This window comes from Protopterus annectens, chromosome 14.part0 (genome assembly GCF_019279795.1).
Source record: "Protopterus annectens isolate FY-2018-M chromosome 14.part0, PAN1.0, whole genome shotgun sequence".
Classification (NCBI taxonomy): Eukaryota; Metazoa; Chordata; order Ceratodontiformes; family Protopteridae; genus Protopterus; species Protopterus annectens.
Window position 1 is genome coordinate 107066851 of NC_056748.1, and position 21587 is coordinate 107088437.

Below are 21587 nucleotides of genomic sequence, written 5' to 3' on the forward strand. Positions count from 1 at the left end.
ATGGGTATGGATATGAACCCCAGCCTCACGACTATTTCACAGCTGCTTTCCCTGTACAGTGGACATTGTGATATGTACTAGGGCCACCATATAAGAAAATTGCAAAACCCACTACACAGTGGGACCTGGTGTCACACACGCACACCCTCCTCCACACAGGTTATGAGGTACAAACACACATGCTACACACACCCACATACACACACACACACACACACACACACACACACACACACACACACACCTGTCATGTCCGGGAGTAGAACCCCTGCCTAACTAGTTTATTATACTACAGCACTACGCAGTTATAGTACACACCATGGTAATTACTGCAGTACTCCTTCCCCAAAGGTGTATATCACATTGGCTAACATCAGCAAGACTGCCAAAGTAGGACATTTGACATGTATAGAGAGTGACTAGCCTAAAATGCATTGCTCCCTACACAGACAGTGGAACACGCACAAAACATCCAGAACTGCCATGAGTGGGTATAGAACCCTACCAGGGTTCTGAATCATAATCACACTACAGCAGTACACAGTTATGGCATGTGCTATAGAGATTACTGGGCTACAACCTTCCCAGAGGTGTATTACTAGGTGGATGACAATAGCTGCCTTGCAAGGGTTGAGCATTTGGATTGTGGGGAGTGTGGCTAGCCTAAAATGAATTGCTCTCTACACAGACAGACAGACATGCACACAAACACACACAGTTGCCATGTCTAGGGATAGAACTCCTACCTAACTAGTTTATCACACTATAGCAGTACACACTTACAGGATGCGCTATGGAGATTACTAGGCTATAATTTCCAAGAGGTGTATTACTAGGTAGATAACATCAGCTGCCTTGCAAAGGTTGAGCATTTGGTTTGTGGGAAGTGTGGCTAGCCTAAAAAGCATTGCTCTCTACACAGACAGACACAAACACATGCACACTCACTTGCCATGTCTGGGTATTGAACTCCTACCTAAGTAGTTTATCACACTACAGTGGTATGCACTTACAGGACATGCCACAGAGATTACTGGGCTACAGCTTCCCAGAGGTGGATTACTAGGTGGATGACATCAGCTGCTTTGCAAAGGTTGAGCATTTGGATTGTGGGGAGTGTGGCTAGCCTAAAACGCATTGCTCTCTACACAGACAGCAACACAAATGCACAAAGTTGCCATGTCTGGGGATAGAACTCCTACCTAACTAGTTTATCACACTACAGTGGTATGCAATTACAGGACATGCTACAGAGATTACTGGGCTACAACTCTCCCAAAGGTGTATTTCACATTGGATGACCTCAGTAGGCTTGTCATAGTAGGGCTATGGGGAGGGCAGTGTGTGTGCATGGGCCATTATCCATTCATGTAGGGGTTGACATGCCACATGCGTTCACACACAGGGTCATATTATACAGTTGCTAGATGGCCACTTCTTTGTGCAGTCATGTTGCACAGCTGGCATGTGCACCACATGGTCTGTAATGCTGACAGATACTGGTGGCTAGTATCTGCAGTGAGTGACATCTGAACCTCATGCGTTTGGTGCCCTTTGGCTGTGTGCTGGGTGGGGCAGGCCTGGATGGCTCCTTGTCACAGTCTCCCTCTTCCACACATCTATGTCCCTCTACCTTTGGCTTATGGTGTGTTGTCCTTACATATATGTCTGTATTCCTATCCGCTGTGTGTGCAAGGCATGAGTGGTACATACTGACAGGTGTCTGCACTAACAACTGCAACTGCCAGATATGTCTGGTCCACTAGTCGTTGCAGACATGGCCATCATGTGTTTAAGTGTGTGAGCATGCCCAGTATGACCTTTCAGTATGTTGTTGCCTTACATTGCCCAGTATGATCTTTCAGTATGTTGTTGCCTTACATTGCCTTCATTTCTCTAAGTGTATGAGCATGCCCAGTATGGCCATCTGTATTGCATGTATGGGTCAAGTCCAGGTAGTTTGTACTGCAGTGCTGACCTTTGTGTTGTACACTGACAGGTAGCATGCTGTCTCTGCAAGGTATCCATTCATCATTTGGCATTGACCGTTACTACATTTCTGCATAGCGGGAGGGGGGGCACACCTGACTGTTTCTACATTTCTACACAGGATTGGGGGGCACACCTGACTGTTACTAGATGTCTACATAGGATAGGGGGCACATCTGACACTTATACACATTTGCTGGGACTGTACTGGTATGTTGGATACTCCATTTCAGTCTTTAGTCTTACCTATTGTGCTGGCTAGATGCATACCAGTGTACTACAGATAATGGCTTTGCTTGCCCTATATATTATTGTCTGACTTCCTACACTTCAGAACTGACATCCCACTGCTTGCCCTGCTGTGGTCTGCCTGTGTAGGCCTGGGGGTGAGGTTAACCATAGCCATCATTCTGGGGTCATGACACAGACTCTGTTTGGGTTTGTCTACACCTGTCCTGCTGCCTGACACTGTTGTTGAATATGTGAACCATCTTGACTGGCATGTGTAGGTCATAAGGACACACTTGTTGCTCAGCATATTTCCTGCAGTGAGTTTTGTCACCCTGTGTAGTACTGGCTATTATGGTGACTCTAGTATGTGTTACAAATGTCATGGTGCCACTATGGGTGTCTACTGTCTGCTGCTATAATATTCAGCCTCCCATTTCCCTTGCATGCTCACAATCATACCATAGCTACAGGTAACGACACATTCTACTCAATATGGCAATTGGTAGGTTGATTGACTTACCTTGTTGGCATGCCAGGCTTGCGGATGGTGCTGATGGGCTGCCTATGTCGGATGCACATAGTACACTCTGTATACATGGTTGAGCACAGGTAGTGTCATGTTTAGCATCCCTTTTACTATATGTGCTAGTCAGAGAAAGGTGTCATTCCCTGGGTCCTAACTGTGTCAGTGCATGTGCTATGCGTTGCCTCTTTGCCAAGGCCAGGGCATACTGGGCACGCCTCCTTCTGCCTACTGGGGCAGGCTCATGTTGTTGTTCCTCCAGGTCACTCTGTGCCTGTGTAGATCTTGGCATTGTTGGGGGTGCTGTGTGGCCCTGCCCCATGCTGTTCCTGCTGCAGCTGTTTCCACAGGATCATATTGTGTATCATAGCACATACCATAACAATTTGGGTACATGTAGTTGGAGAATACTGCAAGGCTCCACCGGATGTGTCCAGACACTGGAAACATGACCTCAGCATCCCAAACACATGCTCTATTATATGTATGGCATGTATGTGTGCCTCATTGGCGTTGTTGTTCAGGTGTGTGCATTTCTGATGGGTGTCATCAGCCATGGCTCCAGTATGTACCCAGCATCCCCCACTAGGTGGCCATAGGGAATGTCCCCATTGCCAAATCTCTGGTACAGCTGCGTAAGATGCCATATGTGGGAATCGTCATAACTTCCAGGGCAGCCTGCACACACATTCAGTATAATGCCCTGGGCATCACATACAACCTGGCAGTTGAAGGAGGGGATGCCCTGCGGTTGATATAGGCCCTACCCTGCTCACCGGGTGGTGCTTTGATGCATATGGGAGTGCAGTCTATAGCACCTACTACCCCAAGGTATTCTGCTATTTGGTGGAAGAGACACATACTGCTGGTCAACTCCTCACAGGTACTGAGGAAATATACGTGCTCACTGGCATGTGCTGACATGGCATTCAGAATGTAGTCCCTGGTAGGTTACCCTGGTTCTGTACACTCTTCTCCGTCTCCTCAGTGTGGGTTGTTCGACAGCATTCACATCCTCACCACCCTCAGCCTCTTGCACATGTTGTTCTATGTTGCCTGCTGCAGCCCTTCTCAATTTTGCAGGTTTGTAAGTTAAAATTTCCCTGCTTGTATACACCAGTGGTATAGAGTGAGGGAAAAACCAAAGGGGAAGGTGTTTGAGTAGTTTATCGTAGTGTTCTGGGCTGAGCTGTTCTGCTGCCTGTGTAATTGGCTGATTCTGATACATTTCACCTGCCAGCTAAGCTAGTTCTCCTTGATTACCTTCCTAGTGCTGTTTTCACTTCCCATTGCCTTCCTGTTTAAGCCCATGTGCACACCATGCAAACAGAGTGTTTAAATGTGCACACTGCTATTTCGTGGTTTCACCTCTTTATTCTTCCTGTATGACCCGTTATGCTCTGCGCATACCCGCTTAGGCTTTGTAAAGACTGCTAGGCAGGTTTAGACACCCCCCTAGCTTAGCTGTGCTTAGCTAGGAGCAACCCCTGAGCCACAGGGCTCCAATTTCGTTACAGTATGGCTGACACCCCCCCTCATGATGTCACCTACCTCCTAGGATTGCACCCAGCTATTCATATTCTTACACTGTTGGGATCTGCCTCACATCCTGGTGAAAACTGGAATTCACTATCCTTCCCCTCATTTGCATAGGACTGCCTGCTAATGCATAGTTACATGTCTCACACTGAGCCTCCCCCCTTAGCAACCACTACTCACTGCCATGTTGTCTTCTGCCTGTCATTGACTTGCATGGCAGAATACTGATGTTAGTTAGAATGCATAATTTATGTTCGTTATGTTATTTTTCTACCCGATCCCGTTTGCATGCAGCTGCCCTACGCTTAAACAGCCGGGATCAGCTAATAGGAATTAAAAGTTGATTTTTTTAATTTTTGTACTGTTTGCAATGCCAGTGGTCTTATACTTGGCCATTGGCATGCTTACTACATGATATGCAGCCTTTATTTGGGGCTATCATACCTCCGTTTTGGATTTTAGAGATATCTACTCGGTTACTAACCGAGTACATTTCTGCTGATTGCACTAGTCCTCCACGGACGGTCACAAGCTTCCTGGATCGCAAATTCACCACATTTGCATGGATTTCTCCTGCAAATGGGGTGATTTGCCTACAAGGGTTTCGTCCGTGCAAGATTAGTGCAGGAGCGCTCGTGCACACCACTGCAGGCTGTTCCTGGATCGCACGGCAGACATACTGTCTGCTAGGGTTCCTGCACCAATCTTGCACACCGTGCAAGCTTTTGAGAATCCGAGGGTTTATCTGTGCTAGACAGTGATCAAATATTAATGCAGTTGTGTTTGTCACTGTGTAAGCTTTAAGATGAAATCTTCTAATACCTTGTATGTAGCATGGCTTTGTAATTATTGATGCAAATATGAACAGGCAATGTTTAACACCTGCTAGCATCAGTATGTTACTGCAGAAACCCCTGTAGGCATTATGAGGCTGTAATGAGATGATACAAACAGGAATTGCAATATGAAGTGACAGACAAAAGAAAGTTATGGTATACTCAGAAAGGGAGTCATGGCAGGGAAATTGATTGAAGCAAGGAACTGAGTGAAGAAGAGAGAGTAAGGAAGTGTAAGGTGTGAATAGGTATTTGTTCATACTTAGGCATATAGTTCATCCTGGGGATGAGCAAGAACAGAGCTAGATTTTGGCTGGGAAGATGTTATAATGGTTTTAAAAGACTGAAGGGAGGATCTTGACCTGACTGATACAGGTAAGGGTGTCCAGACCTTAGCAACATGGTAAGAGTACAGACCGTGAACAGCAGATTTGGCAGCCTTGTGGAGAGAGAGGAGTTTTTGATCAATGGATCATAATGTCTGATTATGAGCATAGTTGTGCAGAATGGTATTTAGTCCTGGACAAGCAGATGGATGCTGGATAGTTTATGGGTGGTAAGAACTTGTGTATATGTTAGTTGATGAAGTGGTTCGAACCAATTTAGGCTTTTATGTGCTATACAGTGGCAAATTTAGCTACTTTGTTATTGTGTTGTTCAGGCTTTGATTTTTCTGATGGCTTGAGTTATTAAGGACGGGAGTACCATAAACAAATGAAGGGAGGTAAGTATTGGCAATTGTAATTTTAGTTGCATTGGTGAGAAAATTTTGGCTCTGTAAAGCATCCCTAGGTTTTGGTGAGTTGGCTACATCACCTGAGATTCTAGTTTACATCATCATTCTGATTACTTCTCAACTACACCTTCCAGATACTTGAAACTGTAAGCCTATTCCTCTATTTTTCCTTATTCCCTGATATCTCAATGTTCAGCTTTTCCTGATGCCCCATTTGCTGGAATGGCTAATGCTTTGTCTGTACTCATCCAATGTGCCTTCAGTTTTGCATTTCATTAAAGTTCCTCTTAAGAGTCTGCTTGTAGTGTCACGATGCTTGCAGTACTTTTGCTGACCTGTCACTTCCAGCCTAATTGATGATACAGTCTGTCTGTTGTATGAACAGGAGTGGAACCAGAGATGAACATCCTCTCCTACTGGGAACCCCCTCTTTGGGTATGAACACTGCTTATACTTGTATCATGGAATACTGGAACATAGGCTGCACTAATTTTAACGATGTTTCTGGGACTTCAGACATTCCAGTGACTTTCCAAGTCATATTTCATGAGATCTTATTTGCTTCTTCCAAGTCTGGAAATAAACTGTTAGACACTTTCCTCATCTCCGGCTTCTTCTCCACTATCTGTCTCACTGCAAACCTTGGATAGGATATACTGCATCTTGTTCTGAATCTGAACTGCTCATCTCTTACTGTATTTATGGTACTCTGCATATTTATCAGTCATCCTACTCAGCAGTTTCCTGTAGTGTGACAATAGCATGATACCTCATTTCTTTTTACACTGGCATTCAAGTGCTTATTTTCTTGTCGTCTAGGATATGAGAAAGTCTTCATACTATGAGGACTACTCTCAGCGTCATTTATTACAACTTTTAGTTCACATCTTCATCTAAACCTACCTCTTTCCTGCCTTCATTTTCATTAATGCACTTCATATTTCTTCTAACATGGGTTCCCTTTCTTCTTTTGTCATAGATTATGCTTCCTGTAGTAAAGCTTCTGTAGGATTTTCTTCATTAAGAAGCTACTTGAAATTATCCTCCAATCTACCTATGATGCCCCCTGGACTGAAGAATAGATTGTTTCTTATAGTTCCTATGAGTAGTGTCTAATAACTATCTTATTTAAATTTCCATTATTGCCTTGCTGCCAGACAGAGATTCCTTTTTGTGCCATCTGATGTGTTCCTTCCCAGAAGTTGGTATAGTTTTTCAGATGCCTTTTTTTTGCCATTGTGACTTTTATGCCTGAACAGAGGGTTTGAAATGTTGAGATATAACCTCATTACAACAAATAAAAATAAGACAACACAGACAAACATCAACTCCAAGTAGGCTGTACTATGAGTGATTGCCCCTGTCCCTCACCAACAGCTCCTTCATAGTAATCATAGTGCTACTCTCTACCAGGCCATTTGTCATAAACTGGAAAATAGTGTTTTTTTTTCATGTGCTGTATTTTACTTTATTACACATTTTTTTCACTCTTTGTCTTAGAGTTTGTCACGCAAGTGATTATTAGCCATCTGTCAGGCAATTGTCACATTTGTTCTTCATTACCAGTGCAAGGCTCGACACAGAATGGCATTATTCGGACAGGGATGCTTTGAGTTTTATTACATAATAGTCTGCAGGGAGAAGGGGCCATGCAACAGGATGACCACACTTGTAGTCTCACTTCCATAAATTGTATTCTCAGCAAGTGGTCTCTGTTCCAACCTTGATGCAAGGCAAGGGGTATGCCCAGTATCTTCAAGGGAAAAGTCACCTCCCCATGTCCTCTTCATGCACACGTTACCCTACTCACCCCAACCCCTAATCCCCAATGAGAAGTGAGTGGACAATGGTGTATCATTCCTCTCTATACTTGGCTCCTCCCATGTCAAGGCTGCTATTGGAACCCTGGGTCACAGTCAGGGTTCCATCCCTGTATGCCACAGAGCCACATACTCAGTGCATATTATAATGAGGACTCTTTTCTGCAGTTTGACAACCATGGCATCCAGAATCATCAAATCTTATTTGATGAGTCCATAGTCACAGCCTACTTAAAAATAATCAAATACTAGCATTTTTACTACACTATTACTGTGTCCTATAATGAGAGAAATATGGGATAGAAGTGTTGAACAGGTAGTACAACAAGGATTTACAACCCTACTTCCTCATAAGACAACTATAATTCAGCTACGATTAGTTTTGCTACCCGCTTATGTTATACAGTCTGTTACAATACAGAGTGAGTGATTTGTCTGAGTAGCCGCCAGGTGTGCCTCACAACAATCATCCTCTTTTATCCAGAATGACTCCTTAAAAGTCCAAGCTTATCCCAAAACATGCGTTTTCCTTTCAACTTATGATTTTATGCTCGGCAGATGATTACATATATGCTTTCCACTGAATCCCGAGCACTAGTTTGCAAAAACTGCATGCAACAGATGAATACATAATTATGCACTGACAAAAACTTTGCCAAAACACAAGCTGCTGGCAACTGCTCCATCAACAACCAGTTAGTTACTAAGTCATTAATCAAAAAGACATATTGATTTCCTGTACAGGCAAGCCATTTCATGATCCATGCAAAAGAGTCTGTCGACTGCACCCCTGGAATTTGTTTTTCTATCTCAAAGTTTCTGGGTATTAGAGAAAGAGGAATTCCTGGCTAAAGGAAACATGTTAAAGAAAAAAAAATCTCTCTCTCACTATCTCTAAATTGGAAGATACTTTTTTTTTCTCTTTGCACAATCAAGTGTTTGTAAAATGCTCTTTGACGTGTGGTCATGCATTCATGGCAGGTGGGTATTGTCAGGTAAGGTAAACTTGCACTTGTGTTGAGTTTTTTCTTTTAACAGCATCATCAAATTATGTTGGAGTAGACTGGCATTAATACAAGCGACTTGAACTGAGTGTGTGTTTCAGTGGAAGCATGTCCTTTCAGAAATAACCAGGTACTCATCTAGCTGGAATCTAACATGTTACTCAAAACAATGTCTGTCAAAGTACAGTATGTTGGATATTGTTTTAACAGGCATTTATGTGAACTGATCTTGCAACCCAGGCTTGTCAAAGATCATGAGAAATATTTTTTCCCTGAGACATTGAGATTCTGAAATTGAATGTGTTAGTACTTTTAAGGGATGCAGGGCATATATCTCCCATGTGGAGAATAAAAGGCACATGCCCTGACCTAAAAGCTAAGTTTTGCACATTTTTCCTGTGGTAATGTTTACTTTTGCTGAAAGAGTGCTTTAAGAGAACTATTTTCATTTAGATGTCAGTTGTTGTTCTTCTGGTGGCATTTTCAATTCATATTTGCTCAAATCAAGAAGAGAAACTGCATTCTGTAAATGAAAAGCTCAGAATAATATAGAAGTCTGGAAAATGGATTGATTTCCATGCCACCATGAAAAAATCATGGTTTAAATCAGTCTTTAAGGTTAATGGTCAAAATCTTATTTGGCTTAGTGTGTGTGTGTGTGTGTGTGTGTGTGTGTGTGTGTGTGTGTGTGTGTGTGTGTGTGTGCTCATGTGTACGCCCGCACGCGTGTATATGTGTAAATAAAAACAGACAGAATGATAAATAGACAGATGCTAATTAGATAAATATATCTATCTATCTATCTAGCTAGCTAATTGTCTATCCATATATCACTCTGTATATGTATTTGGACATGTTTGTATCCATGCACAAAGGATAAAAATAATTTCCCAGGTAACCTAGGGTTTCTACATCAACTTATATGTGAAATAAAAACACTGAGAAGCACTAATCTATTCCTGCAAATTGTTAGCTTTAAGAAACACCTCATTTCTGCAAATAATGAAATAATGCTAGAATATAAGAGAATTTCATCACAAGAAGCACTGTCACATTGAAGTTAAGGCAAGAAGCATCTGTTTTCACTAGCACTTGAAATCACCTTGTAAATGTTTAAAGTGCATTTTATTTGTCTGGCTAAAAGTATTTTCATTAAAAGAATAACATTTGCCTGGCAGATGCCATGTTACAAAATATCACCTTAGTATTATCCCCTTGATAATAATAATAGAACAAATATTTATAAATATATTTTACTTCCTCTTGTGGTGATATTAATCTATTAATGCAATACATTTAGAAATATGATTATGCTCAGAAAATACTTCCTTAACTAGAGTTTATGTTGCATGTTTGTGTGTGTGTGTGTGTGTGTGTGTGTGTGTGTGTGTGTGTGTGTGTGTGTGTGTGTATTTATACACATAAATCCATACACACACATACATTTGAACATGTTCAGGTATTAAATGTAAATACGTAAGTAAAGTGATTAGGAGTATCATCTGCATCAATTTAACATCTATCAAGACATGTAGATTCTTCAGTGTATACAAATTGCATATTCCTTGTAAAGCAGCCAAGAAATGCTTTTGTCTTTTGGTTGTTAGCTGAAAATAAATGTCTGCATCACAAAGAATTTGGAAATGTAACTGAAGATGAAAGTGCTTAAATTATAATTGCAAGAAAATAGAGCAGTAAGCATGAAATATGAATTCCGGAGAGAAAATGCCTGTAAGTCAAAAAAAGTCTAAAAACAAAAAGGAAGATTCAGATGTTCTTTAATATTGATGGTTTCTCATATGAACATTGATGTTTGGATCAACTTTGTAGAAAAATGATATTCTAATCACTGTGGTGGCCACCAGCAGTGGAGCAAAATGATCTTATGCTAATGTTATACTCAAAATCAATCAAGCAAGTCAGCCCTGTAAACCGTAATGACCACTATCTGAAAGCCAAATTCAAACCTAATGGATTTAGAACTCCAAGCTAAATTTGTCTTATTCAGCATGAATAGCTAATGTTAGTATTTATCTGACTTTCAAATCTCAGTAAGGACAGAAGACTTGGTTATGTGATTAAAAGCACTTTAATAAAAGTAATACTTCTCACTGATTGCAGTTCTCACAAGAGCTATTTCTTAACATGCTTCACCTCAAGGACCTTCTTTTTCATAGTATTTAACCAATAGCAGTTAGGGAAAAAAAAAAAAAAAAAATATATATATATATATATATATATATATATATATATATATATAAAAATTCCATAAGTCTTTATGGTGTACATGCATATACAAAAGCAGTGAACAATCAAAATGTGTTCAGAACAATATTTTCCTTTATACACCTGTATAATGCAAACTGAATTATTATAATTTATAGATAGCAGTGATTTATGGGTTCCTGTCAAACAGCCAAATGGACAGATTGTCAAAATCTGTATGATCGAACCCATATGATCGACAGTTCAGTCTGTCAAACTGTTCTGAATGAGGTCATGTTACAGTAGGGATCAGGAAATTTACCCTTTTCCCCAATGTAGTATGATCTTGGAGTAGGTATATATAATTAGAAGGGGGAGTTGGGATGTAGGGGGGCATGCCCCCCTGCAGCATGCTTGTGTTGTATGTGGGTGTTCTTTGCATTTAAATTTTTTTCGATGGACTTAATTGTGTGATCATATGGGTTCAACCACACAGGTTTTGACAATCTGTCCATCTAACCGTTTGACATATATCCTTGATTTATTTGTATTTTGCATTTACTTTTTAAAAATATATATATATATTACTTGTGAGTACTGTAGCAAAACAAATCACAGATTAACAGAATGGTAACACAGAGTGTGCAACCAATATGCAGACATTTTTTTAGCTTTATTTATTTGTTAATTAAATAGTTCCCTTAAGCAGAATTGACTTTCTTCATGGGAGTTCAATACTGACTAGTTAAGTTTCTTGTTTGTTGTCACAAAATGTAAATGGAGTGAACATAATCAATACCTTGTCAAAAGGATGAAGCTTATTAAAAGGTAATTACCTTAGCATGCTGCACTACACTACTGAAGACTTACCCATTATGGTTATCGTATTAATAATTATACCAAAAATGCAGTTTTGGCATCAATTTTATACCTAAGTGAGGGAATGATGGAGCAATGAGATGCCTACTAACACAACAAATTAGGCTACTGCCACATTCCTAATAAAGTATGAAGCAACCATTGTTACCCCAATTCTATATAATGTGCATCTGAGGTTTAGTTTCCAGTCACAATGACCATGCACACCCTCAAGTGAAACAGGTAAAACAGAATGCAATTATTTTATAAATAGTGCAAAGTAATCATGTGAGTTATAACTTGTAACACATGCACACACACACACACACACACACACACACACACACACACACATATATATATATATATATATATATATATATATATATATATAGCAATATGAAACATACTTTCCAGCCTCAGAATATAATTAGAAAAAGTGAGTGTAGCAAAGCTGCAGTATTTTCTGATTGATCTAGTAGTAGGCAATATGTGCAATGAAGTGAAAAGTATGATCCAAAACATAAAAATACTCAAAATGAGATAAACATAATTTATTATAACCTTTGAATTGACATGCAAGGTATTACTTTAGCAATGGAAAACATAGTATGTCATATATAGGAAGAGATATGAGGGAATGGATGTTTTGGAGAAGACAAGGATGTGAAAAATTTGGAAAAGTGGAAAGGTATGTGCAGGAAGATACAGAAGGACATGACACTGAGTCAATACTAACCGTAGAATAATGGCAGAGGTTCTTGTGGCATTAAATCCATCGTTCATCTTGCTATGCACACCCTTGCTTGTAATTTCTGCAAAGACTTTTGTATGAATACTTAGAATATTGCAAGGCATACTGCAAAAGTCCGGCAAAGGCCACACTCTTAGTTAATGAAGATTTGCATTTACACCAGGTCATAAAGAAAGTAAAGCAAGAGCTATAGATATTATTGAACATTAATGATGTTACTAGTATTAATAAATGTGTCAGACATGGGGGGAAAGGAACAAGTTTGCTTCACCTCTGATGATAATGGTGAGCTGAAATAGTCACTTGTAGACTAAAAAATGAAGACATTTTGTTTCATACCTGGCAAGAAATTTCCCATATCTATTGCATGAATTCAAATTTTAGCTAACTAACCATAAATCCTCTGCCTATGTGTTCATCAACACTGAGACATACACACACACACACACACACACACACACACACACACACACACACACACACACACACACACACACACACACACACACACACACACACACACACACATATACACATGCACACACGTACACTCACACACACACATGCATATACACACACACACACACACACACACACACACACACACACACACACACACACACACACACACACACACACACACACACATGCATATACACACACACACACACACACACACACACACACACACACACACACACACACACACTACTAACAGGATGGAATATCTCATTCTATACTATCTTCATAAATCACAACATGTATACTCCAATTTGATCTGTTATTCTCATACATTGAAAAGAGCAACCATGTAAAGAGGTATACATCATGGTTTGTTTCACGTACTAGCAACATTGCTGCCTACTGTTTGACTTTAATAGGCAGCATTCTGAAATAAGTAGACTGGTCAGATTCCATAAAGTTTGCTGAATCTGATAGAGTGCCCTGTGCTCTGTGCAAAAATTGTGTATAACCTAGTAATTTGCATATATGCCTCAGTATATGGAGAATAACTCGCTGCAAAGCAGACATAACCAGCAACATCTGCACAAACTCAAGCAGTCACATCAAATCTGTATGCCAAAAAAGTTGTACATAAAGTGAGATATATATGAGCATTACCAATATTCGAAGAAACAGCCAGATGGAGACCACCACGATATGAATAAAACTAATTTATTGTGTAACAAGCGCTTTCATGTGCATCCAAGCATGCTTCCTCAGGTTTATACAACTTTACTCCATTAGATAGCTTTTATATACTTCTAAACCATCTATTAATTAACTTTAATTTAATCAACTGATGAAATCAATTAAGTAATTAAGCTGTTAAAACCAATAAGGCAGCTTAAGGTAAAACACGCATAGATAAAGATATATATTAGTTATTTAAAGCACAAAACAGTACTATTAAAATATATTTATACATACATATATGTGTACATAACATCATAAGAACATCATAACCTATACCATTACCAATATCCAAATATGGAAATTATACATGTTTAATGCAACTTACTGAAAATTACTAAAGGAATAGAAATTTACAGCAATCTTTCTGGAAAGTGGCAAACAACAACAACAAACAGTTATGGATATCATAATTCATAGATGGATATACATATAAATATAACCATCATGATTTGTGGAATCTGATGGAGTCTGCAACATTTTAAATAAAAAAAATGAATTAAGTAATGCAAAGGACTATCATGGCCACTTTCTTCATAGCTAACAGTTGCTAACAATGGGTGCGGGCTGTGTGTGGGGAACACAAGCAAGACACACGCTCAAGGAAATAGGATGATAGAAAAGCTGATGTGGGGTGAGGATATAGAAGTAGGACACACAAGATGTATGATGGAATAGGAAGGTCAGTGGGAGAGGCAGAGGGGCATGGATAATTGTTTATTTTTTGGTGGTGACAGGCCTCATTTTTTGTTTTTAGGAGAATAGAAGGAATCGAAAAAACACAGAAAGAGGAGGAGGGCAAAAGAGCAGGTACAAACATATAACAAATATCACAATTCATAAAAGACAGAGGTTGGAAATGCATATAAAGGAAAGATAAGGTATACAAACAACACACATACAGACTATGGGCAAAGGAAAACTGACAACCAGGGCAGGGATGCATACCAGCTATGGTGCAATACAAAAATACGTAAAATACCAATGTTTAAATCATAGCCAAGATATTACAAACTGTGTGACAATCATACCAGAATGTGTATGATTGATGGTAATTTTCTGTTGGAAAAATGAGGAGTATAATCATTGGAGTACATGGTGGATATCAAATACAATCATCCACTAGGCTGTCAGCAGTGCAAGTGTACGCAAAACAACAGCAAGGATGAGCAAAAGAAGACAATTCGAGGTCAGACGAGAACCTCCAATCCTGCATGCAAAAAGCAACTGACCAAGCACAGCAAAACCCGCAGTACTGCAGCAAAAGCATTAATGTCACTGTATAATACACAAATATATGTACACAACACAAGCACAGGTGCATTCGGGTGCATATGTCATGTCAGAGGCAACAAAATAGGTTGTCAGGTGGGCATGTCTGAGTGTGACATGCAGTAGATTAGCTTGAGCCTACCAGAAAGAAATGTCAGCCCACATAGACACACCAATGACATGGAATATAAAGTAAATGATGTTGCATATATCAGTAATGGCAGTTAAGGAATGCCAGCTTCTTCATAGGCAGGAAGCTTACAAATCCATAAGTAATGATCAAAACACAAGGACAACATAATCAATGACTGAATTAAATCAACTGCCACCACCTTCTGTGCATATACCTTGCATGTGTATGATACTCAATATGATGGCACAAGGTAATACTGCACTAGTACACCTAGATTTCAATGATAATGTAGAGGAAGGTAAACATACACACAGATGAGCAGCATGCAGACAAAAGCTATAAGGGGGGAAAGGAAATGGACAACACAGGCCCCATCAGTGAGGAAATGCCAGCAAGCAAAATTAGGCAGAGAATAAATCAGAATATCCTTATCTAAGCAGACACAGTGCACATGCATGTGTTCTAACACAGGATGGATTGCAAATCCTTGCAAGGTACTGTGAAGTAAATGGTCAATGTGTGACACATGGGCATAGTGAATTGCTGGTGACTATAAACATGTCTGTGTACAAATGACACAAATGCAGTAATGTGCAACAATTAAATTGCAAGAGGCATAGGTGCACAACAGAAACACAAACTGAAAACTCAAAACTTGGTAACAGCCACTGAAGAGATTAAACAGTCACAACTGCCCCAAATTGTAGATTCAAAAAGCAGACACAGAATTAGTGCTTTCATTAACTTTAATACATGCAAACTTCCTCAGAAACAATGAAACCACCCCAAAGAACAATTTAAAAAGTAAAAAATATATATCACATGATCAGTGATGTCATTCATTCAATTTGTTTTGACTGTTTTTAAATACAAAATATAAAACATAAAATACTTTTTCACAATTGTACATAAAAGAATGATGATAAAAAATCTACTTTTATAATTGTAACTAATATAGTTAATTGTATTGTAAAAAACATTTGATGTTAATATAATCGTTTAAACCTGGTGCATGGTCTGCACCCAAATGTATTTGCCATAAAAACTCTGTACACTCTAATAGTGTTTTGTAATCTCCTGTATACAAATCTTGACCAACACTATCTATGACAAAAAAGGTGAACTTTTTAAAATCACATGTATTTGAATGTCTTGCCAGGGCATTAGTCTGTTCTTTTTTCTTTACTGCCAACACATGTTCGTAAATTCTCCTCTTGAGACACCTGATGGTCTTCCTAACATAATAACTGGGACCAAATACAACTGAGGATGTGTTACTGATATACCTACATTGTCTACAATTGTTGTAAGAAAAGGTGCCTCTGGTCCGAATGGAACTTTTGTTAGTGTTCTATTCGCTATTACCCCTTTGCTCTAATAGACTTTTCATATTCAAACTTTTCTTAAAAGTGAACTTGGGCCATGTACCTATAATTTTCACCAAATCAATGTTTCCCAACAAAATTTTCCAATTGTCCACTATAATTTCTTTGATGGATCACATCTCATTTGTAATTGGCAGAGGAAAGTTCCATCCGGACCAGAGGCACCTTTTCTTACAACAACTGTAGACAATGTAGGTATATCAGTAACACATCCTCAGTAGAATTTGTTCACATGAAAAAAAAACTTTTGGTCAAAGGGCTATTTTAATTGTAACAGTGAAATGATAATGTATGTTGCACAGTGTGAATCATGCCCCAGTTATTATGTTGGGAAGACCATCTGGTGTCTCAAGAGGAGAATTTACGAACATGTGTTGGCAGTAAAGAAAAAAGAACAGACTTATGCCCTGGCAAGACATTCAAATATATGGGGTGATTTTAAAAAGTTCACCGTTTTTGTCATAGATAGTGTTGGTCAAGATTTGTATACAGGGGATTACAAAACACTATTAGAGTGTAAAGAGTCTTTATGGCAAATACATTTGGGTGCAGACCATGCACAAGATTTAAACGATTATATTAACATCAAATGATTTTTTACAGTACAAGTAACTATATTAGTTACAATTATAAAAGTTGATTTTTTAACATCATTCTTTTATGTACAATTGTGAAAAAGTGTTTTATGTTTTATATTTTGTATTTAAAAACAGTCAAAACAAATTGAATTAATGATGTCACTGATCATGTGATATATATTTTTTACTATTTAAATTTTTCTTTGGGGTGGTTTCATTGTTTCTGAGGAAGTTCCCGGGTATTAAAGTGAATGAAAGTGCTAATTCTGTGTCTGTGCTTTTTGAATCAACAATTTGGGGCAGTTCTGATTGTTTAATCTCTTCAGTAGGTGCACAACAGAAGTACTTTTGAGTAATACATACACATACGTACTGCCCTGCATAGTACAAGCATAATACAACAGATGCCACAACCACTGTTCATGATATAAATAATAGCATACATGAGTAGGTCTGTCCAAATGACAGTCCTGCGCAGAAACGTACAGCACAGAAAAATCGAATAAGGGCAAATAACCAGTGACATTTTACAAGGGCAGTTTTGTACACATCATAATATGGTCATACACGTACATCCATGTAAATCAGTACATAAGTACTATAAATGCATGCACACTGACAAGTATGGAACTTTGTGTATGAACATCATAATGTAAGCTAATATCAAGAAGACTGGCTATTGACAAATGCAAAATATGGATATGCAAGCGAGTCATGAAAACATCACCTTTGAATATTCACTAATGGACCAGTGAATATCAATGCAGTATGTGAAAGAGACATGCTGATATATACTACTTACATTAATGTAATACAGCATGGCACAATATGTAGTAATTAAAGCACAATTATGTAAATCAAACTGGTTACTGCATATGTAATTTGGTAATGTGTGTTATACTGGACCAGCAATATAATGCCACATATGACATGATAGGTGCAGTGTACATTATGACATATGTCAGAATACCATGACAGCAATACAAAATGTCTGCACAATTGTGCCTATACTATAAATAATTGAATATGAAAAACACCAAGGTGGCAGCATGGAATAATCTGTTCACACAGACAATACTTATGGTCTAGAAGTGTCACCCTACTGGGTTTGACTATCATGAAAGATCTCTCTAGCAATCTCCCAGAAGTTGTTGCTCATGACCCATACTATCTCTTGACAGACATTTCCCATCAGGTTCCTTATCTGTGTCTGGAAGATCATCTACCTGTCATGGTGGTGGCCATCTTATGCAGGTCCAGGTCTGTTACAGTCATCATCATCTCCATCATGGTCATCATGCTGGTCCTTGGAGTCAGAGTTGCATGGCAGCTGTCTGACGTGGTTATCTTCAGCATATGATAGGAGAGTCACCATAGATCTCATGCTCCATCACTGTACAATACAGGAAAACAAACAATATACATATATAATACACATTCCACCAAAAGCAATGACTGCATAACATGTCATTAAACTTACACGGTCTACGTTTAGTAACTATTCTGTATGTGATATTACAATACTATATGACCTTATGTAACTTTAACTTCATATGTGATAAAAGGTATGAAATCAATCCATAACAATGTACAAAATGCTATGTAACATACATCACAGTCATGTGCAAAACAGGTCTGTAATAAAACACTATCAGTTGTGCACATGCACAATGGTAAAGGCATTTATGATATGCAACAAACATCATCACAATGTATGAGACAAAACATGTGACACATTTGCTCAAGGAATATTCAAATACAGTACTTACAACATAATTATCTGAAGATATGGACCATTATGTTATTTTATAAACACACGCTTTCTAATAGCAAATATATTGTCATGATCATGAATATTCCCAATGTCCTAATAACCATATAGTTATGATAAAATAGAAGACCATGTGAGGACTTGTGTGCCTATCACAGAGTGCATGTTATTCCAGTATATTACTTGGCATGTAATATCCATTTTATTAGACAAGATTCTGTTATTAATTGTTCATTTACTGACATATCAGCCATCAGTATGTATGTAAACCACATGTGTGCATCCTGCAGATATACATCATTACATAGCTTTCTGTCCATTGTTGTATTTGTGTTCCTGCAGTAGAAGTATGTTGTAAGCATGGAAACACACCTGGTGTGGATGTACAACATAAGTGCTACAACCTGTTATCTTGCAAACAAACTACATAGATAACACTATCTGCAGCATGTCTGATGGGTTTTTCATTTGCTTAAGTCCCTCAACATGTACACTGGAGAAACACAGTGTTTCCATATTCTGTTAGTATGTTCCATAGTTTACTGTGCTTCTGTCTCCTGTCATAATTGTGGAGTATACTCACATGTTGATGTTTTTGCACCATTTTAACCTATAAAAACATCATCCCAAGACATGGGCCTTGAAGCTGCATGTACAGACAGACCAGATAAGTTTGCCCATCTCGTTGATAGGATGCAACACTTTTTAACACATCTGTGATCCAGGATAGTTATGTTGCCTTATTCCATATATGGTTACAACTGGATGAAATGTGCACTAATTATCATGTAAGTGTTTCCATATCCTGTTAGCATGAGACATACTTGCTGTGTACCTCTCCCTCCTGTCATGACTGTGGAGCATACCTGCATGTTGCGGTTTGTGTGTCTTGTTATACTACAAGTTTTGCATTATGACAAATGATACACATACCAAACAGGGAGGATGTACCTGGAAATGCTTTGCATTTGTTTCCCACATTTCATTATTGATAATCACATCTGTGCCCTGTATGACTACTGTGTCCTTGTTCACCTGAATAGGACATCTGCAGTCTGAACATCATCCACATCTATCTGGTGTATGTCTATATTATCTCCTATGTGTTATGTCTGTTGGAATTCTACTTGATGCCTGGTATGTGCTTTATGATGATAATTTTATCTCCATATTTTCAAATGAAAGTTACATTTCACCCCTTACCTCCAGCACTGGAGTCACTAGAGGACATGTCAGGTATGATTTAGTCTTTACATTCTCCTCATCAGTCATATTTGTTTGATATGTAATGTACGTGTCATCGTTTTCTTATATATGGTCCCCGAAACAGCCACAGCCATGATGTTCTGCTAAGTCCATATCACCATTAGCATTGTAGTCATATAGTTGTCCCATACTTCATTACTAAGCTGCATTATTTGATTTCTGTGAAGATAACTGAAATGTGCCAGCTGTCTCTTCTAGTAGTACATCATTTGCCTGCCTTCTCCAGTAGCCTGTCCACTGATGCTGAGGTAGGATGTGACATGCCTAACTATGATAGCATGGCCCATAGCAAACAGGGCAATGAATTGGTTTCATTGGCCAGCCTGGAAGAAGAGAGCCAAGTGGATCATGGTGTAGTCTCAGATATGGAAGGTACTGCGGACAGACATTCTTATGATGTGGGAACATTAGATGACCAACATGATGATAACCATGCCCCACTGTTCCATCTAGAGTCTGGTAATGATGGTGATTCTTCCTTTTCCCCATGATGGATTGATATTGCCCATTTGGACTATACATGGGAATATAGCTGAGGTACATGGACATGTGTCGGAGGATGTCCACCTACTATTACAGGCACATGAATGTTCACAGAAAAGTCATGGCTCTGATCTGCATGCACTTACCTCTGCCACCAATCCTGTAGCAAACCAGCTGCATGTGTTACATGAAGGTCAGGAGTGCAGACAAGGAGAGCTCATAGCAGCATTGGCTGCATGATCTCATGAAAGCCTTGTTCCAGTGGTGCTAGTGCAGTGCCATAGTACTAAATGGGAATTATGTGCCCTAACTAGGTGCAACATGCAAACATGCACACACATCTGCAGTAGGTCACTCAACTGTGAAAACAGCAGTCATATCCAGACTGTCACATGCCGTCATCTTCCTACCCACATTAAGTCCCCACATGCTAATGTCACCAGATCCAGCTCCATGATAGCACACTGTGGGCTGAGTGTTTCCAACAAGGCAAGGGCAGCCAGGAAGTTGGTGTGAGCTGTCAGCATGGGTGCCATAGACTGCATTATAGTGACATGGACAGTTGATCTAATGTGTGTCCTCTTGTGTCATTCTGACCCTGTTGTGATAATGACTGCTGTGCTGACCACTATTTAATCCATAGGTGTTTTTTCAAATGTCTGATGTCCCAGGGTTCTTGTGATCATTTATCTGACCAAGATTACTAGCTTCAGTTTTGTGACATGTAATACTTCTTTGCCATTGGTATATGTTAGTACAGATATTAATGGCAGTAATGCAATATGTGACATCATGCTTTAATGTTTGCATCAGTTACTAGTGGACATATAGCAGATATACTCATGATTGAAAGAATTCCATCTTTGTCATCCATGAATGATTGCTAAATTACACATTTTCTTGTTCTTTGCAATTCCCAAATGCACAAGTGAGCCTCTCTATGCATATCTGTGTCACTTAATGGCATTTTAATATGGTACTGCACTTTTCCTCACACTCAGTACTCACTG